The 21,525-nt window shown below is 39.9% G+C and overlaps 1 protein-coding gene across 8 annotated transcripts in view; it reads left to right on the top strand.

Moving 5' to 3' along the window:
- The window catches only part of PCGF3 (polycomb group ring finger 3), a 62,004-nt gene that overhangs the window by 18,228 nt on the left and 22,251 nt on the right, over positions 1-21,525 (top strand). For 4 of the 8 annotated variants that reach the window (XM_040579698.1, XM_040579699.1, XM_040579697.1 and 1 more), the window contains one exon: positions 15,705-15,747. The exons of the other annotated variants lie outside the window; for them this stretch is intronic. The gene's annotated coding sequence lies outside the window, so the exon portion shown is untranslated. The remainder of the gene's footprint in view (positions 1-15,704; positions 15,748-21,525) is intronic. 8 annotated transcript variants of the gene reach the window in all.

Raw genomic sequence — 21,525 nt, 5'->3', positions numbered from 1 at the left:
TAAAGTCCTGCTTTGAGCAATTTAGTGACAGCATTCTAAAGTTCTACTAATCAAGGCAGCTAGATGGCAGATAAGGAAAAATATATTCTGCTTCAAAATGCAGAAGAATTTTTTTCTTGCTAGAAAGTTTACTAATGATGTAATCTATAAACTAGTCTATGTGAGAGAACTTTGTGCACATACAGGTATACAATAAAATACAAATACAGTAGTACGTACATTTGATTAAAAAAGATCCCTCAAAATAAAAATTAAAAAGAATTGTGTTCATGTTTTAGAGCTTTGAGATCATTAAATCACCTTTTCTGATTGGATTATATTACAAATGGGACAGATTTCTTTAGGTTATCTAATATTAAATGGAACATCTGCTTTGAGGCAATGTATTTCCTCATTTTCCATCTTAGTTCTTCTCTGCTTATGCCACAGCTGCCTAAGCTCTATGAGAATTAAATGGAAATGGCTTACATCACGATAACACAATGTCAGAGTATTGATAGATACATTGAATGCTTGCAGTTACTCGCTGTTTGCATAGCTCAACAGCTCTCAAAATCAGTGAAAGCGAACTGCATGAAAATGGTTTCAGTGGAGGGTAAGGTATGGGCTGAGCTTAAATACAATCCTATAGAGGTTTGTCCATGACAGTCAAGTTTTAAAAACTCCGCCTCCTGATTAACAGATGAGTGCAAATGTTACGAGAGATATTTACTTGTCCTGTGATTCTTTCTATCTAATAACTTTTTTAAAAAATTTTATTCTGAGGGGATAGTCTGTTGCGATGTGTAAAAGGACAGCATAACATTCTCAGTAATAAAATTTCATCCTAACTTTGTTTAAATAGGATTAATGTTATCGTAGTAACTGGCATAGTAGTTAAGTGCTACACCTTTAATTTCAGTGATGTTAAGTACAAGCAGAGCAACCAAAACCAGTGCAAGACACCAAGTTTAAAAGAGTTTTGATGTTCCCAGAACCTGTCTTGCCCTTTCCCTTCCCTCTGCGTTTCTGCTGCTGACTCCTACCCTGCCCACTACAATACTTGGTTAAAAGGAGTGAGTGATTGGGAAGGCTGGGGTTGAAAAGGAGAGGATCCTGTTTGCCTTAGCAGGTGGCGCTGCAGGCACAACAGAACTTAAAATTTGCGTGCTGTTGCAGTAGGGCCACCTCATATGCTCTCAGTCTGCAGGTCTCCACAGGCACTGGTACTCATTGCAGATCTTTTGCTGAAGACACCTCTCCTCCACAGATGAAGAACTTCACTACTGGTTCTAAAGTTGGAAGTTCTGATCCTGGTGGTTGGAGTCCAGTGCTAATGGAGATTCAGTGTCTGAAATTTGACTGTCTAGCTAAGGTGTGTTCTAGCAACTGATGTAGAAGTTTATTAACTCTGTGCTGTCTTAAATGATAGAAATTCACAATACTAAATGGCCCTGTATTTTTGTGGTAGTATGTTCACTGCCATTTTAAATGTCCATTCAAGAAACCCAGCAAAGTTTAATCAATTTTTTTTTCTTTGAGGTTTACAGGCTAGTTTCATGTTATTAGTACACAAGACCAATACAATTTAGGAACCCTGGCTGTAGTATGCTGCTTTTGAGACAGCTACTTTATTTGAAGGAAAAAAGCCAAACCACCATATAAACAACACCTCCCCCCCCAATACTGTAATACACTTCAGTAAAAGAATAGGAGAATATTTTTAGCCACTCAAAGTACTCGGAGAATTTTATTGATCTTGTGTTTTGTACATTTTTGACTAGTTAGATGAATGCATGATTTTTATAATTAACAGTTCTTTCTCTAGGGTGAGTGCCCTTGCCAATGGTCAGCGTATAGTTCCAATGACTTCTGAGTATTGATTTTGAGATAATACATTGTTATACAATTAAATCTGTGTTGAAATCTCTAAGCTCAAGTTAGATCATGGTTACTGCACTTAAGGTAGTTTTTTAAGTTAATACTCTAACTGAAAGAAAACAAAAAGTACCTTTAAAAAATTCTCGTATCATGTATTCTTTTTTTTTCCTGATCATGTTTTATTTCTGATAAGAGATGCCTGCCATCTGTTGCCTTTTGATGCAACAACTTGAAAAGCCTCCTATTGCTGAATTATGAGAATGTGATCTCTTCCATAATTACACTTGCCAATGTGTCTTGGGTGGATGTTACACATTATTTATCCCTTGCCTGACTCTGTAAGAGGAGCTGAGGCAGTGGAAAGAGTGGAGAAGGAAAGATATGGGGAATAACACACTGGGGCTGACAGTTGTGGTAGGTGGCAGGTTATCAAGTAAGTAGGCCAGGTTGTATTTAGCGTGTATATACATTTTCCTTACTTTAAAAATCTGCCATAGTCTTACTTTTTACTCTTACTTCTCCTCTTCCTAAACAGAACCTTTTAAAATGCCAGCTCTGATTTAGTATTGATCTTTTATGCATATTCATATAGGGCAATTTTCAATCATCATTGCCTGAAGTCAGGAAAACCTTAGACATGCATTTCTTTGCAGTGTGTTTGCTTTCACCTTCAGAGCTGAAGGCAGCTGATGCCAGAATCTGTCTCCAGCTTGACAGAAGCAGGGTGCTTAGTTTCTGTGCTTTTTTGAATTCCCATTTGTAGATTTTCAGTGCGCTTTCATTTTCTTTCCTTGTCTATACATCTGCCACAAAACTTTGTAGTGGGCTTCTGTAAGAAAGATTTGAAGAGGTTACAGGTAGTCTTTACAAGAGGGGATTAAGAATAGATGCACTGCAAACTGAAGAGTTGAAGGTGTGACATACTTTGTGTTATCTGCAGTTGTCATACTGAGAAGGAAAAACACATATTTATTGTCATCTTCCTGAGAGTTACTGTTATCAGGGGCTTCATCTTAGAGAAACAATAAAAGCCTGAAATGTTTGGATCATTTAGTTAACTTATGTCTCCACTGTCTCCCTCAAGTAAGTAACAAGATTCCTGATTACCTACATTAACTGAAGTCTAAGACTGCTACAGGTATTTGGGAGTGTTTTTCTAAAGTCCTCCTGAACTTAACTCTTAGAACACACATATATAAATTATCTTTCTGCTTTCTCCTTGTAAGTAGCAGTCATACTACCCTCTGAGACCAGGACATAATAGGTGAATACAGGAAAGACAGAGGTGTTTTTCATTGATGCTTTGTGTTCTCCTAATTGTGATAACTCTTCCTGGTACTTGATCCAGTTTGATGCCATTCTTCCTTAATGTGTTCTACTAGAATTGAACATGATTCTAGAAGGTGTTTTATCAGTGGCTTACAAAATTGCACTGACAGTAGACTGTGGCTATTGAACTTGACCCGTGACGCAATCTGGATTAATATCTAATTACGACTGCAGTAAATACTGCTGCTGTTTGAAACTTGTGCTTTCATGTGTTTGGATTAAAGTCACTGTTTATGGAGGATTTTATATTACTAAGTCATGGTGACTGTGAATTCAGGTCTACTATGAATCTAATGAAACTCAACACACACTAGAAAATAGTACGAGTCTCAATATAGGCATAACATCCATCTTCTTTGTAGGATTCTATTATGTTAACAGATAGACAAAGATGTAGATGACTTTTTAAAGTACAGTAAAATACTGGGTATTGCAACTCTAGTGTTTTACCTTTTTACTGACAAAGTGGCATTTACTGTATTTAGTTGACTTTATTGAAGGAGTAACAGTTATTTACTTGATTTTCAAAGTGTCTTCCTTAATTTAGAGCTTTATAAGCATCTGTTGTCAGGTGAAAAGTTAAAGAAAAGAACTAGCTTCCATAATTTGGGATTTCTCTTTGGCTGCAGATACTTTGAGAGATCACCTGTGTGACAATTTTTAGGTAAAACTTAGCAAGCGGGTAGTAGTTGGCTGTTCAGGACACTAATACAGTTGTTTTTAATACAGACTCCAAATCTAAGCAATGTATTAGAGAAAATATTTAAATAAACCCTTATATTATAATGTCTTTGTATCCAGCCCTGGTATTAAACATGTGTCTAATAATTTTGAGTTTTTCAAGATTAGATGCCAAACTGAGATTGAATGGGTCTTTTTATATATATATATATTTAACATTTTGATAGTACTTATATTTTGTGAATTTTCTAAGAAAGTTAATTCCTGTAACAGCTGACAGGAGGTGGTGTTTGATGTTCCTCATTTCTCTCTGCAAACAGAAATGATGGAAAATAATTTACCAAAGCATGTGTGAAGGGATGTAGGACCCAGTTTTGAGTCACTCAGTTGTCTCCCAACTACATTGATATTCTCCTGCCTTACTGAAGTCCTTTTTTCACTCATAATGTCTTTCAGTAATAACATGCAAGACAGAAATTTTGAACTGTCATGTTTTGACAGTTACTGCCGGGCATAATTCATTTTGTGTAGACAGAAACAGGTGTTTTATGGAAGAGTATTAGGTAGATCAGACTCTCGTCATACCATAAAAGGTAAGTATGTGGGGTGAATGAAGAGTAAATGAGTAGATTTGATTCTACTGTATCCTGATTATTACTTCTAAGTTATCTCAAACATTCGTGTCACTTTTTACATGTTGTTTATTAACAAGGCGTCATTTATTTTACATTTAAATGAATGAGACCTATGTAAAAGTGAATGTGTTTTCCTTTGCAGCGGAAATTCCATAAGCCACCCTAGTGCAACTATTAGTTATGGCGTGACTATAGCCCAGGTAGTTCCTCTTTTGGCTGTTAGTCAGGTCTCCTCAAAAAAGACCATAGTACTCTTGAGCATGAAAGATCAATGAAATGAGTAGTACATGGTCATTTTCAGAGGATGTTTTCATGAAAGTGGTGTGGTATTAGCCTCCTCTTTGGTTTTTTGCTACCTGATGACTGACATCACCATTGATCATGATCTAAATCGTCTAAAATAGCATGACAGATTTTATTTCAAGCAAGTTGGCTAAAGATTGCGTTACTCATACATTGCTTGTCTAGTCACCTACTAACCTTTGACTTTTGATCATGAATAAATTGTAAAAACCTTAAGAGTAATGTGTAGTGACTAGTGAACAGTAAGAATTCCTGTCCTAAAAATCTGACTAGTATAAAACCCATCACTGAAGCAGTCTCTTGGGGAGTAATACTGAACATGAAGTCATACTTATGTACAGGCACTTTTACTACAGAAGTATTGTACTTACTTTGGTTGCCAGGTAGTTGCAGGGAGGGAGAGAAAAAAATCTCACTGATTTGTCTAGTTACGGAACCAGCAGTAGGAATTAAAAAAACCCAAACCCAACAACAAACAAACAAAACACCAAAAACGCACAACCAAAAAAGCCTTCCCAGTTACCAGTTCACATAGTCAGTTTAAAACAGGGATCGTGAGCTTCAGGGGGGGGTGTGTGTGTGTGTGTGTTTTTATTTTTTCCTATATTCTGTGAGGACAGTAGTATTCCTGTATTAATTAAAAAATTTTAGGTGTCTGTCTTGGAAGAGGCTTTTACTTGCAGTTGACAGAAAAAGGTGGGTATTTCTTTTTTGTTAGTTCTTCAAAACAGTGCTTAAAACAGACCTGGGGAATATTTGAGAGAGAAAAATGTTATAGCAGTCTAGAGCTTTAGGTACTGTTGCAGTTGTCCTGTTTTCACTTCTCCTTTTGCTTATTTGTGTGACTGGCTTTGTGAATATCTTTTGTAGGCAAGTGTTCTTGATGCTTGGAGGCAATACCTCTGGCACAAACCTCTGATAATTCAAGATACTTGGAAGAAATCAATAACTCACCTGCATCTTATAAAGTTATAATTTCTAAAGAAAGCTCCTGATTCATTAGGGAACAGTGAAATATCTCAGCACCCCCACCCTACTCCTCGTCCCCCCAGAAAAACAAAAAATATTGGAATATGTAAAAATGAAATAGATACTGATGATTGCTTGCTCCAGGAAGACATGGTTACTTTCTAATCCCTTCATGACAGAGAAGTACATTCTGATAATATAACTTTTATATAGGCCTTGTAATATCCTAGTTTTTATCTTCCTTGACTAACCTGATGTCCCTCTATGGCAAGGTGACCCACTTAGTGAATCAGGGATAGGCTGTGGATGTTGTCTACCTAGACTTTAGTAAAGCCTTTAACACCATTTCCCTGCTTATGGCTTGGATGGGTACACACTTTGTTGGGTAAAAACCTGTATGGATGGCCAAGCCCAAAGAGTTGTCGGGAATGGAGTTACATCCAGCTGGTGGCTGGTCGCAAATGGTGTTCCCCAAGGCTCAGTATTGAGCCCAGTCCTGTTAAGTATCTTTATCAGTCATGTGTATGAGGGTTATCAAGTGCACTCTTAGTAAATTTGCAGATGACACAAGTTGGGCTGGAATGTTGAGGGTAAGAAGGCTCTGCAGGGGGATCATCAATCATGGACAGGCCAGATCAATGGCCCAAGGCCAGCTGTTACAGGGTTCAACAAGGAGAAGTGCTGTGTCCTGCACTTGAGTCACAACCACCCCATGAAAAGTGGAAGAACCAGCAGTGTGCCCAGGTGGCCAAGAAGGCCAATAACATCTTGGCTTGTGTCCAAAAGAGTGTGGCCAGCAGGACAAGGGAAGTGATTGTCCCCCTGCACTCAGCACTGGTGAGGCTGCATCTTGAATACCATGCTCAGTTTTGGGCCCCTCACTTCAAGAGGGATGTAGACGTACTGGAGTGTGTTCCAAGAAGGGCGATGAAGCTGGTGAAGGGTCTGGAACATAAGCCTTTTGAGGAGCGGCTGAAGGGAACTGGGGTTGTTTATTCTGCAGGAAAGGAGACTCAGGGGAGACTTTAATGCTCTCTACAACTACCTGAAATGGAAGTCCGTCTCTTCTCCCAGATAACAAGCAATAGGATAAGAGGAAGTGGCTTCAAGTTGTACCAGGGGATGTTTAGTTTTGATATTGGGAAAAATTTCTTCATCAAAAGGGTGTTGAAGCATTGGACCAGGCTGCCCAGGGAGGTATTTGAGTCACCATCCCTGGAAATATTTAAAGACATGTAGATGTGGTGCTTAGGGACATGGTTTCATGGTGGACTTGGCAGTATTGGGTTAACGGTTGGACTCAATAATCTTAAAGATCTTTTCCAAACTAAATGAATCTATGGTTCTATGATATGTAGTGAAATTAACTTATACCTGTATTTTGAAGTAGCAATTACGAATGAACTGAAACTGGGCTGTAATCAGCTAGAAACTCAAATAGTGGAGAATGTTATTTTGGTTGCAAGAGTCGAGCTGTTAACCCACACTTAGTTGTAGCAGGCATGTGAGTCCCTAAAAAGAAACACTAGGGTAGTGGCTTATCTGAATAATTATGTGCACTCTGTGCTATATAATTGGAATGGTGAGGTACTTAAACCCATTTTTCTAGTTGTAAAGACAGCTAGTATTTTAGATGTGATGGTAAATTAAGGCTCTTTAAATGTCATATTTTAAGATAACATGAACTTTGAGAGGCTATATTCTTCCTACATGTTTCCAGTTTTCAATACATAGAGTAATAGATATCATATCTGAGTTAAAGTCCCTGGAGATTCACCTTATGCTTAAGTAGATTTGGTAGACTCTTCTGGATTTGGAAGTGGAGGGAAATAGCATTTGGTCTAGTTTTAACTAGGTTTGAAAGTAATACATTATGACTTCCAGGCTTGGTGGCTATTGTGCTTTTTAATTGGGATAAACTGTAAATATTAAGGGGATTTCACAAAATGTTCATTTAACAGTTTTCCTAGTGATTTCCTTAAGGGATCATCTGCACTATCGTAAGACCTGAGAACATGGAAGTAAAGTTATGCTACTTGGTCATGCATATGTGTTTGTTATTTACTGAACTGCAGCAAGAATATGTATCTAATTGTCAGCGGTTTACTCTGGTTTGGCATTCATTCGTATGCTCTGCAAGCATTGCTGTGGGAGACTACAGAAGGTTAACAGTTTCTAAGCATGCAGCAGACTGCCCTATTTTGATAGGTCTGGTATGGAGGACTTGCTTGCTGACCAGCTGAGAAAAAACTTCTTGGAAGAACTGTTCTTGTTGAGGATTCCTGTGTTCTGCACACTCTGTTTAAGTATTTCCCTTTTGCAGGGGTGAAGAACAGTTTACATTTACTTTGCTTAGAATCATAGAACCATAGAATGGTTGGGTTGGAAGGGCCCTTAATGATCATCTAGTCCAATCCCCCTGCCATGGGCAGGTACAGCTTTCACTAGATCAGGTTGCTCAAAGCCCTGTCCAACCTGACCTTGATTCTTTCCAGAGATGGGGCACCTACCACATCTCTGGGCAACCTGTTCCAGTGTTTCACCACCCTCATGGTAAAAAAAAAAAAAAAAAAAAGTTCTTCCTTGTATCTAGTCTGAATCTACCCTCTTTTAGTTTAAAACCATTACCCCTTGTGGTATCTCTGCAGACCCTGCTAAAGAGTGTGTCCCCATCTTTCTCATAAGCCCCCTTTAGGTATTGCAAGGCCACAATAAGGTCTCCCCAGAGGCTTGTCTTCTCCAGTCTGAACAACCTCAATTCTGTCAATCTGTCCTCATAGGAGAGGTGTTCCATCCCTCTGATGATTTTTGTGGCCCTCCTCTGGACCTGTTCTGACAGGTCCACACCTGTCTTGCAGCGGGGGACACAGAGGTATACTCTGTGAACATACACAGTATTCTGGGTAGGGTTTCATGAGAGCATAGTAGGGAGGGAGAATCACTTCACTTGATCTGCTCGCCAAGCTTCTTTTTTTATGCAGCCCAGGGTATGGTTGGCTTTCTGAGATGTAAGTGCACATTGCTGGCTCATGTCCAATTTTTTGCTCATCCTTGTCACCAAGGCCTTCTCTCCAAGGCTGCTCTCAATCCTTTCATCCACCAGACTACTGATACCCGGAATTGTACCAACCCAGGTGCAGGACTTTACACTTGGCCTTGTTGAACTTGTTGAAGTTAACATTTGCCTAGTCCTCAAATCTATCAAGGTCCCTCTGGATGAATTGCTCCCCTCAAGTGTATCAACTACACCACTGCTCTTGGGTGTCATGCAGAAGGTTGTAAGAGTGCAACTCAATGCCACTATGTCATTGATGAAGATACTAAGTAGTACTTCTCCTGATACAGACCCTTGAGGAACTCTACTCATTACTGGTTTCCACTTGGACATTGAGCCATTAACTGTAACTCTTTGGTTGTGCCCTCCAGCCAATTCCTTATACATCTAACAGCTGATCCATCAAACCCATCTCTCCTGCCTTAGTTGAAATATGCTTCTGTAGACATGTTTAGAGAGATCTGTTAGGTTACATGGTAAAGCTCATCTGGACACCCACACAGGAGCACAGAGCAACAATGCTGGATAATCGTACCCTGCCTAATGAACGATTTTCAGGCCCATCGCAGGATTTATCAGCTTGTCAAAGGCCCACCTCCTCAAGCCTAGAGGAGCACAGGGGCACAGTGACAGGCAGGGAACCCAAATTAAGGACCTGAAGGAGGGCACAGCCCATCAGGTGTGTAACCTGACAAGGGCTGTCCCTGGCGAGCCATCAGTCCCATTGTCTAGACATGACACCCATACCCATGAGTCAGTGTGGGAGCATCTTTTGAACTGGAGGCTGGAGTTGTTACTGTCAGGAGTATGGAACATGTAGGGTGCAGGGTAAGAGCACTTTGGGATTACAAAGGACTTTGGTTGTTTTGGAGAGAAGCCAAATGCAGGGGAATGGAGGCATTTAGGTGGTTTGGGGAGGAGCAAACATAGGAAAAGAGAGGGGCAAGGGGATTTAAAAGGCCAAGCATGTGTAACTACATGACTGGTCAGTACATGTGTCTAGCCATGCCCTGTATCTGATCAGTGCAGTCTGTCTTACCTTCTCTGTTAATTCCTAACTTCTTCCTGGAGGAGCTCCTCTCTGTGTGCATGTGTGTCTGTGAGGGCCCCGAGTGCCAGCAACTCTTAAGTCAGCCAAGGGTGCAAGCAGCTGGAGAGGCTGGCATGAGTGGATTTGAGTGCCAGGAGTGGGAACTTGGGTCTGTGGGGCCCATACGTCGGTGGTGCCAGGAGCTGGATCAAGTGAGGTTCTGCGCGCTGCAGCTGGAGTGTGACTGCAGGTCAGAGGGGTAGTGTGCCTGACCACCAGCGGCTGCAGAGGCTGGAGTGAGTGAAACAAAGTGCCAGACAGTTGGGAAGGACCAGGGTTGAAGTCCCTGTGTCCATAGTGCCAGCAATTAGAGTAAATGACTGAGCATTAAATGTGAAGAGCAAGCCAGGCTAGCCTGCATGTAGGTGAAGTGGCCAGGTGTGTGTGCCTCTCTAAGGGAGAGACCAGAGGAGAGGCTGGCTGTTGCAGTGGCTAAGTGAGTCTGTAGTGTGATGCCATAGGTTCTGGGGAATGTGTAGCTCTGAGGGCAAGACCATGGGGACCTGGCTACTGCGAGAGCAGTGGGCTTGCGGCCATCTGGTGTCTGTGTGTCGGGGTGTGAGGCCATGGTGGGGCATGGAGGGGGGAACTACTGGGGGAGCAGGAGATTCCCAGTCAACTCTGTGTATGCCTATGTGTTTGCATGTGTACTAGCAACCAGACACCAGTCTGTACCTGCAGCTGGAGTGGAGCATTGGCATCAAAGGCATGTATGTCCAGGTGACAGCAGTTGTCGAGACTGCAAGGGGACAGCTACTGGGCAGGCTGAGCGTCCGAGTCCAGCTGCTGGGGGACCCACCTTGCACGTATGTGTATGTATTCTCACTAATGGACCTCCGTTCTGCTCAGCCAGAGAAGGGAGCAGGGTGAGGCTGTTGGTGCCATTTGTGTTCATGTGCATGCTGTGTGTCTTGGTTGATCTGTTGTAACTGGCTGTGGTGTGTATCTGTTGTATACATGTGCTCTGTGTGTGTGCGCGCGCACCTGGTAGGAATCATAGAATCATTTAGGTTGGAAAGGACCTTTATGTTCAAGTCCAACCGTTAACCCAGGACTGCCAAGTCCACCACTAAACCGTGTCCCTAAGCACCACATCTACTTTTTTTTAAAAAAAACACCTCCAGGGGTGGTGATTTCACCATGTCCCTGGGCAGCCTGTTCCAATGCCTGACCACCCTTTTGGTGAAGAAGTTTTTCCTATTATCAAATCTAAACCTCCCTTAGCATAACTTGAGGCTGTTTCCTCTTGTCCTGTTGCTTGTTCCTTGGGAGAAGAGACCTATCCCACCTGTCTACAACCTCCTCACTACTAGTTGTATCTGGGGGCTTGGAGCTGCTGAAGTATTGCCTCTTTTGGGCTGCCAGGTGCAGCCTGATTTTTCTTTGGTGCCAGCCTTTCACCTCCACAGTGTTCACCAGTGGAGAGCTTGATCATGACTCGAGTCTTCTCATAAATGCTTTTAAGTATGCTGGAAGGCAAGTGGCTTTCCTTACAGGAGTATTGTAATAGAGTATGGCACTCATTTCCATAAGTAATATTAGATGATTTAAAGTCCTTTTTTGGGACCAACTACATATTGGATTTTAGTAGTGCTTTCGCCATGTAACTGTGAGACATGCTCAGAAGAGTGAAAAAAAAAGTAGTGTACTTATTCTTGCAGGCCGTCTTTATTTTTTCTGAGCTGATGAAAAATGAATACCTGAATTTCCACTGGAACTGGAGAAACCTGACCTGTCAGTTAGTTCTTATGTATGTGAATTACTGTGAATTACTCAGCACACCCATGAAGTGGGTACAGAACTAAAACGCAGTATTCCACTCAACAGAAGGTAAACTTAAAAGAGCAACAAAACCCCCTGAACAAATGCATCAGGAAGCGTGCAGCACTCTGCATTCTGGGGGTAGTGCTGGTTTCACAGTAATGTCAAAATACTATGTACTGTTTCAAATTAACTGCATGCTGCGTTTGTGCTTAGTAGATCTTTGTTTTAAGAAGACAGAGACAACAAATGTGTAAAGGTTGTTTTAAACTTCTTTTTCTGTTTGGGGATGGGGAGGGGCTGCTTTTTCTGTGTTAGGATGGAGACCTGCTTTATTAAAGTTAGGGCACTGGTGCCATCTGGTGGTGTTAATGCATTCCCGGAGGTGGAACAAACGGCTTGTGAGGAATTCCAGTGAGATGTGAGAAATTGCTGGCATGATACTAACAAGAATACACGGATGTAGTTGGTGCCTTAACATATAATTATGCAGTTGAAGGAAGTCATAAAAGATGCACATGGGCTGGTAATAGCAAATTTAAATCTTGAACCATATTTCTTTTTGCTCAGCAAAAAGGTTTGTTTCTAGTATTTCTTTTATTAAATAGTGCTTTGCAAACATAACATGAAGAATTTTGACGTTTACAATATTTTAAAATGGAATTTGGAAGCAAAATTTTCTTTTTTTTATAGATTTGTTGAACCTAGCACAACTTTCTCACTGTTAGTATGTTTGAAGTTGCTGTTCTCTTTTTACTTTTTTAAGTGGTTGAGACATTAAGTTTGAAAATAAAAATTCAACAAGGTAAACCTGACAACATTTGAAATAAACAGTTTTGATATCTGAAGCCAATGCTACCACAAGTATTCTTTATCCTTCCATCTTTTAAAAAAGGTGTCCTGCATCGTAAGTTGTTTACCTGAGGCAATACCCTCATCATTCTCTAGAATACTGTGTAGGCTATATTGACTTTGTTAGCAATGAAAGTAAGACTATGACTACTTCTCCAGTTTTCTTGAAATAAATTTCTGACTCATAAATGTCATATTCTGTGATGGAAAGATCTGCAGAAGTGCAGGGTACTTTATATAAAGATGCTAGAGTTTTTAAATTCATTTGACTTAGCTGTAAGTCTTTTGATGTGTTGCAGGTCAGCATGGTGTTATTCTAAGTTACTGCTAAATACATTTCCTTGTGGAACAGAGGTCAGTCTGTTCAGCCATTAACAACTTCCAACTTGTCTCCTGCAATTGAGTACCGTAACAGGCTATTTTTCTGTTTTAATCCAGCTAGATGAAGAGGCATGAAGAATTCTGTGCTTGTATTTGTAATCTCTGACCTCATGACCATGCAACACTGCCTTCAGTTGCATCATGCTAAAAGTGTGAATTAAGACTTAACCTAATCAGGCATTAGTTCTCTAGTTCCATGATTATGTTCACTATGTCAGGAACCTTTTGTGGATCCTGTCTTGGTGGAATGAGGTGTTTGCAGGCCTGTTCAGCTGAGGTAGGTTGTGGAATTAGATGGAAACAGCTGCTAAAATAAAACATATTTAATAGTATTTAAGCACTGAATATTGATATTTCAATTAATATTTAAACAGTTAATTTATCATTATTTATTGGACATCCTTGAGAATAATTGAGATTTTTTAAATGGGTTCCAGCAAAAGAGCATCACATGCAACTCTGCATTGCTTTCAGGTAATACTAATTTTTTTTTCTGAATGCAATCAAAGAAATTCACAGTGGAGTTGCTAAAGAGATTTTTATTTGCATTGTACCAAAGTTCTTGCCTAGTGCTGTCATAAATATCTTGTATTATTGTATTTATAATTCCTTTAGCAATATAGCAAGGACTGTCATCTTTTCTACAGTTTAATTCAGTTTGTTGTAGACCTAGGTTTGTCTACTGGGTTTCATCTGCATGCAGTCACTAACGAAAGTGTGTGAGGCTTATGTCTGGCAAAAGCCAGGCCATCATAAGCATCAGATTTGTAAATTTTCTTTTCCACACTGTTCTGCATCTGAACAAAGTTCCACTGTTGTAATGTTTTGTTCTTAGAGCTGTGACTTTGATGACAGCTGTCCTTGTGAATTGAGGTGTATCTGCTGCTTCTATTACTGTTGTTGTTCAGCTTTTAGTGCTGTATGACCATAGTACCTTGCAGTAAATACTCAGCAAAAATACTGGCATCTGCCATACGGAGCTTTTTTTCCCAGGCTCTCCACTCTGAGCACTATACTTCTGCTATTTGATGAAGTAATATTATTATGCTATATTTCAGCAAAAGAAAGATACATGTGCTTATCCTTTTAAAATAGAGCAAATTTGTAATTGTAAATCCTTGAGGCGTTGACTTAAGTTCTGGATTTGTACCTGGTAAGAGTAACTTCCTGTTTTGCTTTACAAAGCTAGATGGTACCAGTGAGAATTACAGTTTGGTAATCGGTCAAGTTATTAAGAGCAGTCATAGCAGTTGAGCAGTCCTTTGAAGAAAATCCTTTTAGAATATTAGTTACTCGCGTCTGAATTGTCACTGTGCAGGATCAGGAGAGTGATCCACTTGTCTGGTCTTCGACAACTGTCTGGATATAAAAATGAACTGAATTTCCCTGTTTTCTTTAAAAAATTAAAAAAATTTTTAGCTTTTATAGTGCATCACTGTATTCCTGTAACCAGAACATGAAGAATATGGTTGGTGATTTAGGACCAACTTGGTTGTCGGCTTTTTCCTTCCAAGTTGAGTGCTCCTTTATGCTTCCAGCTGATCCCCTTGCCCTCTTCCAATAGCATTGAAGGAAAATGCATGATGATTTCTTTTGAAAGACTTTTGCTCAGAAGTTTATGTTGTGATGTGCTCTAAGAATGTTGATAAACCTCTGACTCATTCTCTTCAGAAGCAGTGTCATTGACTGCTCAGTTCAGATTTTGCTGCAGAAAGATCTTTTTTGGTGGCAAGTGCCTTCTGGACTTTCTCCTGTCCATATGAGGGACTTTCCATCTTCAGTGAGGACTTTTTTAATGGGTTCCAGCAAAAGAGCATCTCATGAATTGCTTTTGGTTGGTAGTAAGTTCTTCTTTGAATGCAGTCAAAGCAATTCACAGTGGAACTGCTAAGAGATTTTTATTTGCATTGTTCTGAAGTTCTCACCTAGTACTATCATTAGTATCTTGTTGTATCATTGTATTTATAATTCCTTTAGCAATACAACAGTAAAATCAATAACTATAGGCTATGCTTTTGATATTTTTTTGTAATTTTTTTTGAGCAGGAAGATGGAAGTAGTAGTACTCTTCACCTGTCTCTAACATCTGAGTGTTTTGTGTGTGCCTCAATAAGAATTGCTGCCTTCTATCAAGCTAATCTATTCATGTAATATTATCTTCTGGCTAAAGCCAATGTGAAGATCTTTTTTTAAAAAAAAATAATATAATTTTAATTGGAAAAATATCCAGAGTTTCTAGAAATATGAATTACTTCCTTGAAAGTATTTTTTGAAACTTAAGATACAAAGAGCAGATTAACGGTAAATATAGCTTGAAAACTCAGAATAATACTTATTTGGCTGTGGATCTTCAATCCAAAAATCTTTTCTTTTCTTGCAGACTGATCAGTATCTAGTCCATAGGTTTTATGGTTCAAGGTTTCTGCTTATTTATTTCGTTATTTTTGTGTTATGTCACATATGTCATTTGTGAAGGCTATGAATTTCTTTTCATTTCACCATCACATGGTGACAGGACTACTGGGATTTTTGAGTAATTTTCCTTGCCTGTATGTCCTTTCATAGGAGACTGTATTATGTCTTTTTTTCTTTTTTCCTCCTCGAAGGATCTAATTCTTTTTCTTTCTTTTTCTTACTCAGAAGTGCCCCTGCCCCCACTGTTATCTCAAATTAATAGATATACTTAGGTACTTCTAGGTGAATTTAGTTAGCTAAGTATTTCTTTGTGGCAGCTGGACTTTGAGGAATTTTGGATGTTAACTTTCAGAATATTTTTCTGTCTTTTCAGGTCTCTGGATGGCAGACTCTGAAAAGAAATGCTGTTTTAAGAGGTATGCCTCGTGTAGGCCTAATACTCTGGACTAGTGTGTATATAAATGATAAGGCCATACTTCTAAGGAGTCCCTCTGCTGATCCTCGCTGTCAGCTTGCATGAATGATAGTTTTCAGTGCTGAAATTGGTCTAAATCAGGCCTGTCTTGTTGGTGACACAGTTTTATTAGAGAGATCTGTAATATACGGCTTTACCTTTTTGCTTGATCATCTTAACAGAAGACTGCCTTAGTGGGTGAAGTGTAGCGTGAACAAAACCAGTTGACTATCTGACATGTGCATATCCCTGCTGACATGTTCTGACTCTGTGTGTGTGGGTTTATTTGTTCTTTGTTTTTTAATCGGGAGTAGTAGTCCAGATGCCTTTGTAATTGTCTTCACATGCTTCCTGCTGGTGGTGGTATAAGACTTACCAGACAGTGAGCGGCTGACATACCAACAGTGTGGTATAAAGTAATGTCAGTTGTAAACAAGATGAAGAAATACAAGTCCTTGTGCAAGTCACCTTTTTTGTGTATTATCTGGATGTCTGGAACATTTTGTGTGTGTTTGTGCTGGATTTTCATGTTTGCGCATTTAAGGGGACTGCCTCTTCTCTCTCCATTGATGATACGTTGTTTCTGAATAACTTGTTGCTTTACGGCTGTTAGGAAAGCAGTCTCTTCAAAATTAAATTTGATAACTCTTCTATTATGTCTGCCATCCATTTCAGGAATCATAAGTGGTAGATTTTGAAAAAGCAGGCTTTGTTTGTCTTCTGAAGAGACAGATTGGTCTAACAGTCTTTTCAGGGCTCTTGTTGTTTTCATTTTTTTTTTTTGAACAGGACCTCTTAATTCTTTTTTAGGCACTCATGCTGGTTTTGCCTGGGATAGAGTTAATTTTCTTCTTAGGAGCTGATGCAGTGCTGTGTTTTGGATTTGGTGTGAGAACAATATTAGTAACACATTGATTTTTATTTGTTGCTACGTGATGTTTATGTTAAGTCAAGGACTTTTCAGCTTCTCAGGCCCTGCCAGCAAGAAGGTTGGAGGGCCACAAGAAGTTGGGGGGAGACACAGCCAGGACACCTGAGCTGAACTAGCCAAAGGGGTGTTTCATACCATAGAACATCATGCTGAGTATATAAATGGGGTGGGGTGGTGGCCAGGGCCTGGCAATCACTGCTCAAGGACTGGTTTGGCATTGATCAGCAGGTGATGAGCAATTGCATTGTGCATCACTTGGGGTTTTTTCCTTTCCCTTTTGGATTTTATTCCCCTCCCATTCTCTCTCCTTGCCATTGCAGTTGTTGGTATTTTATTTTATTTTATTTCCATTATTAATTTTTTCTTATCTCAACCCTTGAGTTTTACCTTTGTCCTGATCCTCCGCCCCATCCCTCTGAGCAGGGGGCAGTGAGTGAGCGGCTGCATGGTACTTAGTTGCTGTCCGGGGTTAAACTACAACAGCACTTCTGAAGGTTTCCTGTACAGTGCTGATTTGTTTTGTTCTGATTAAAAAATAATTCCCAATGTAGTAGTACTAACAACTTGAGTTAAAAGTGGCTCCTCGTGCTATTGGCTGAGATTTTGGTGTTGCAGGTTTTTATGCTGTGTTTACAAAGCTCCTGAATAAAATGAGGCTAAGAGTAAGGGAAGATATTGATACTTCCAATGCATCTGTGGACAGAAATCAAGAAGATGGTGTTGCACTATTCTTGGAGGTGCACACTTGTAGGATAAGAGGCATTTCAGACAAATTGCAACACAGGACATTCCTATGAGAAAGTCAGAGCACTTTTTGCCAGTGAGGGTGGTCAGGGCCTGGAACAGGTTGCCTAGAGGGGCTGTGGAATCTCCATTCTTCAAGGTTTTCTAAAGGCAGCAGTGGTAGGCCAACAACGACTCAGTTTAAGTGGGCGTACTTTACGTGCATGGGTGGATTAGAGCAGTCTGGAGGTTACTTTCAATCTATGTTATCGTATGAATCTATGTAGCCTGCTGCAGGTTCACTTTTTTTGCATTTTACATTTCCTGTAAAAACAGGTGAGGTGCAGGTCAGAGTGTTTTGCTTTGGCTTTCTTTAAAAAGAAGCATCTGTAGCTGAGAAGCGTTTTGTGATTATAGAACCAAGGAGTTAGAGTAACTTATCCCTATCCCAGCAGCATGGTTTTGAGAGGGAGGATCATGCTTTGCCTGTAGCTTTCACTTGTTGTCTAGATAAAGGGTGAGAAACTTTTTAGATTTTTTTTATCCCTGTTCAGTCAGTGGATTGAGAGTCTCAGAAAGTTACCTATAGTTCTTTCAGTTTATTGGAGATTGCTTGCTGTAGCAGGTAACTGCATAGAACAACTAATCATAGAATCCTTTATATTGGAAAAGACCTTTAAGATCATCAGGTCCAACCATTAACCCAGGACTACTGAGTCCACCCCTAAACTACGTCCCTAAGCACCGCATCTATGCATTTTTTAAATACCTCCAGGGACGGGGATTCCAATGTGTCCTTTTGGCAGCCTGTTCCAGTGATTGACCACCCTTTCCATGAAGAAATTTTTCGTAATATCCAATCTAAACCTCGCCTGGTTCAACTTGAGGACATTTCCTCTTGTCTTGTCACTTGTTATCTGGGAGAAGAGGCTGACCCCCACCTGCCTACAGCCTCCTCTCAGGTAGTTGTAGAGAGCAATAAGGTGTGTGTCCCCACACCCAAGCCTCCTTTTCTCCAGAATGAACAAACCCAGTTCCCTCAGCTGCTCCTCAAAAGACTTGTGCTTCAGACCCTTCACCAGCTTCGTTGCCCTTCTCAGGACATACTCCAGCACCTCTGCATCCCTCTTGAAGTGAGGAGCCCAGAACTGACCACAGTATTTGAGGTGCAGCCTCACCAGTGCCAAGTACAGGACAAACATTTCACGTGCCCTGCTGGCTACAGTGGTTCAGATACAAGCCAGGATGCTCTTGGCCTTCTTGGCCACCTGGGCACACTGTTGGCTCATGCACAGCCACCTGTCAGCCAGCACCCCCAGGTTCTTTTCTGCCAGATGACTTCCCAGCCACACTTCCCCAAGCCTGTAGTGTTGTGTTGGGTTTTTGTGACCCAAATGTAGGACCTGGCACTTCTCTTTGTTGAACCTCATACAGTTGGCCTTGGCTCATTGGTCCAGCCTGTCCGTGACTGGTGATCCCTCTGCAGACCTTCCTACTCACAAGCAGATCAACACTCCCACCCAACTAGTGTTGTCTGCACATTTATTGGGAGTGCACTCGATCCCCTCGTACAGGTGACTAATGAAGATACCAAACAGGACTGGCCCCAGTACTGAACCCTGGGGAACACCACTTGTGCCGACTGCCTACTGGAAGTAACTACCACCCTTCGGGCTTAGCCAAAAGCCAGTTTTTAACCCAGTATAGAGTACATCTGTCGAAGCCATGAGCAGCCAGTTTTTCCATGAGAATGTTGTGGGAGACCCTGTCAAAGCTTTACTATGGAACCACTGTGTCCTACAGATTTGCCTTGCTTGACTTTTGACATTCTAAAAACTAGATTAAGGTATGGTATTTCTGTTACTTGCTGACTGCCATAGAGGTATGATGGGAGACTAAGGTTTGAAGTGTTCAACTGTGAAAAAGGGGCATTACAGCATCAGAAAATGATGTTGTAAATGTTCAGTTCAGATTCTGGTCTGTCCTCTGAAGTTGCCTGCTTCTGGATAGGATGATAATTTTCTTTGTGACTTCTGCTTCTGAACTTGGCTGCGATCTTTTGAAAGATTCAGGAGCTCTTGAGCATGCATCTTCTGTGCAGTAACTGATTGGTCACAATACAAAATAAGTTCAAATAGTCTCATCTTATTGTAGAATTCTGCCTTTCATACTAACTCCTGTACAGTCTAGTGAGTATATAAAGTCTCTGTAACAAAGAAGTCTCAATTTGGAGGTAAGTTGGTGGAGGTGGGCGTTAGTTTGGTTTATTTATTTATTTTTAAAATTTTATGCCTAGGTGGTGCTTTGGAAAAGTAATTTTATCATTATTAAATTATTATTTATTATTATTATTATTACTTCAAGCTGGTGTGTGTGACTTTAACCTCAACTTGTCTCTGCCAGTTTTCTTTCTCAAGCAACCAATTTTAGATTTTGAGCTCATGCTGACTTCATTGAGTTGATACCCATGTAATTATGACTGGGTAATAGTTGCCTGAAGGAAGAGTGCCTTGAGAGCAGTCAAAATAGTAAGAAATTCAGCTTATCTAGTGCATGTGTAGGTGAAGGTAGTGTAATAGTGTGGGAAGTTCACAGGATCATAGGATAATCCAGGTTGGAAAAGACATCAGGAGATAATGTAATCCAGCTGCTCAAAGCGGAGTAAACTGTGAGGTCAGACCAGGTTGCTCAGTGCTTTATCCAGTTTGAACATTTCCATACTCTAAAGCTGTGAGCTTACTTGGCGATGTATATTTGGAGATGGCTTTGGACTTTTGTTGTTTTTCTTCTTCAAGTTAGATTACATGTTTTGGAAGTTTCTGAATTCACTTTTAGCTTTCTTTTTAACGTGTCATGTTTGAGAGATGGGAAGATGATATTTGTGGAAGATACCACCTGGAGTTCAGATCTGGAAAAAGCTCATTCCCTTTTTCAAAGGAAGGTATTAAAGGGAAACCTGGATTTACCTAGAAAATAGAAAAATATTTTGGTTAAAGCAAGCTGGCTAATCTTAATGTTTCTTAGTCAAACTTCATGTTTTGGGCATTCTGTAGTTTTGCTGTTTAGTTCCAGTTTGTATGTGATTTTTAACATGGATTAATTGTATGTACGGGAAGTGCCAGCAGTCTAAGCAGAAGTATGTCACTTCATTCAGAATTGTTCAGAGAAATCCAGCAGCTGGTAAACATGCTTTTCGTCCTTTATTGATGATGCTGTATGTTAATACGCTAAAGGTACTCTGAGAGTAAAAACAGGTACTGAGGCTTCTGAAGGATGCTGAGATTTTATCGATAGATGTCATCTTGCTTTTATAGGAGCCCAGCAATTAAAAAACATTAGCTAGGTTTTCAGTTGCTTTGTTGATAAACTCAAATAGTATTTCAACTGAAATTTGCAAGCTGATTAGAGTGATGTAAAATCCTAAATTTTTAGTAAATTAAATTTTTAATTCATTACTGTTGTGCCTACTCATAATGTTGAAGTAATAGGTAGTCTTTATAATATTAAAATGGAGCTAAGATGACATAGAAATAGGGCTTGGGGATTTATTTATGATATGCTTGTCAGCATTAATGTCTTGGAAATTTTTGTATCTTCTGTTTGCTTCTAATCTTCAGATCTAATCCATGGGGTTTTTTCCCCTGCAGCAGTGTACTTTACATATATACGGTTACTTGAAAAATATGTTTTTATTGAAAACTTTTACTTGAAAAATTATCATGGGTTGATAAGAAATTGGCTGTCTTATAGGATGAAAATCACTTCTAACTTTTGTTTGGCAGTGGACTGTAGGAACATGGGAATGTTGGGACTCCTTCCCAAGAACAGATGAGTGGTTTGAATAGGCTAATACCCCTATTCCTTGTAGCCAGGAATGTGGAACTAAGTATTGTGAGAGGTAGCTTAGCTTCATATTTTGTAGTATGACTGTGCATCCTTTTCAAAGACATTAATAATAAAAAAGTAGTTGATGGTGAAATTTGCAGTTATGTTATTTACTTTCCTCTGAAGTGATACAGAACAGACAGGTGGTGAATGTGGAATTATTTTGTATTTTTTATTTGATGCTGTTAGTAATTTATTTAA

Source organism: Falco naumanni, chromosome Z, assembly GCF_017639655.2.
Source record: "Falco naumanni isolate bFalNau1 chromosome Z, bFalNau1.pat, whole genome shotgun sequence".
Taxonomy (NCBI): domain Eukaryota; kingdom Metazoa; phylum Chordata; class Aves; order Falconiformes; family Falconidae; genus Falco; species Falco naumanni.
Note: the sequence above shows the minus strand (reverse complement) of the source record. Positions and strands in the feature narration are given on the sequence as shown.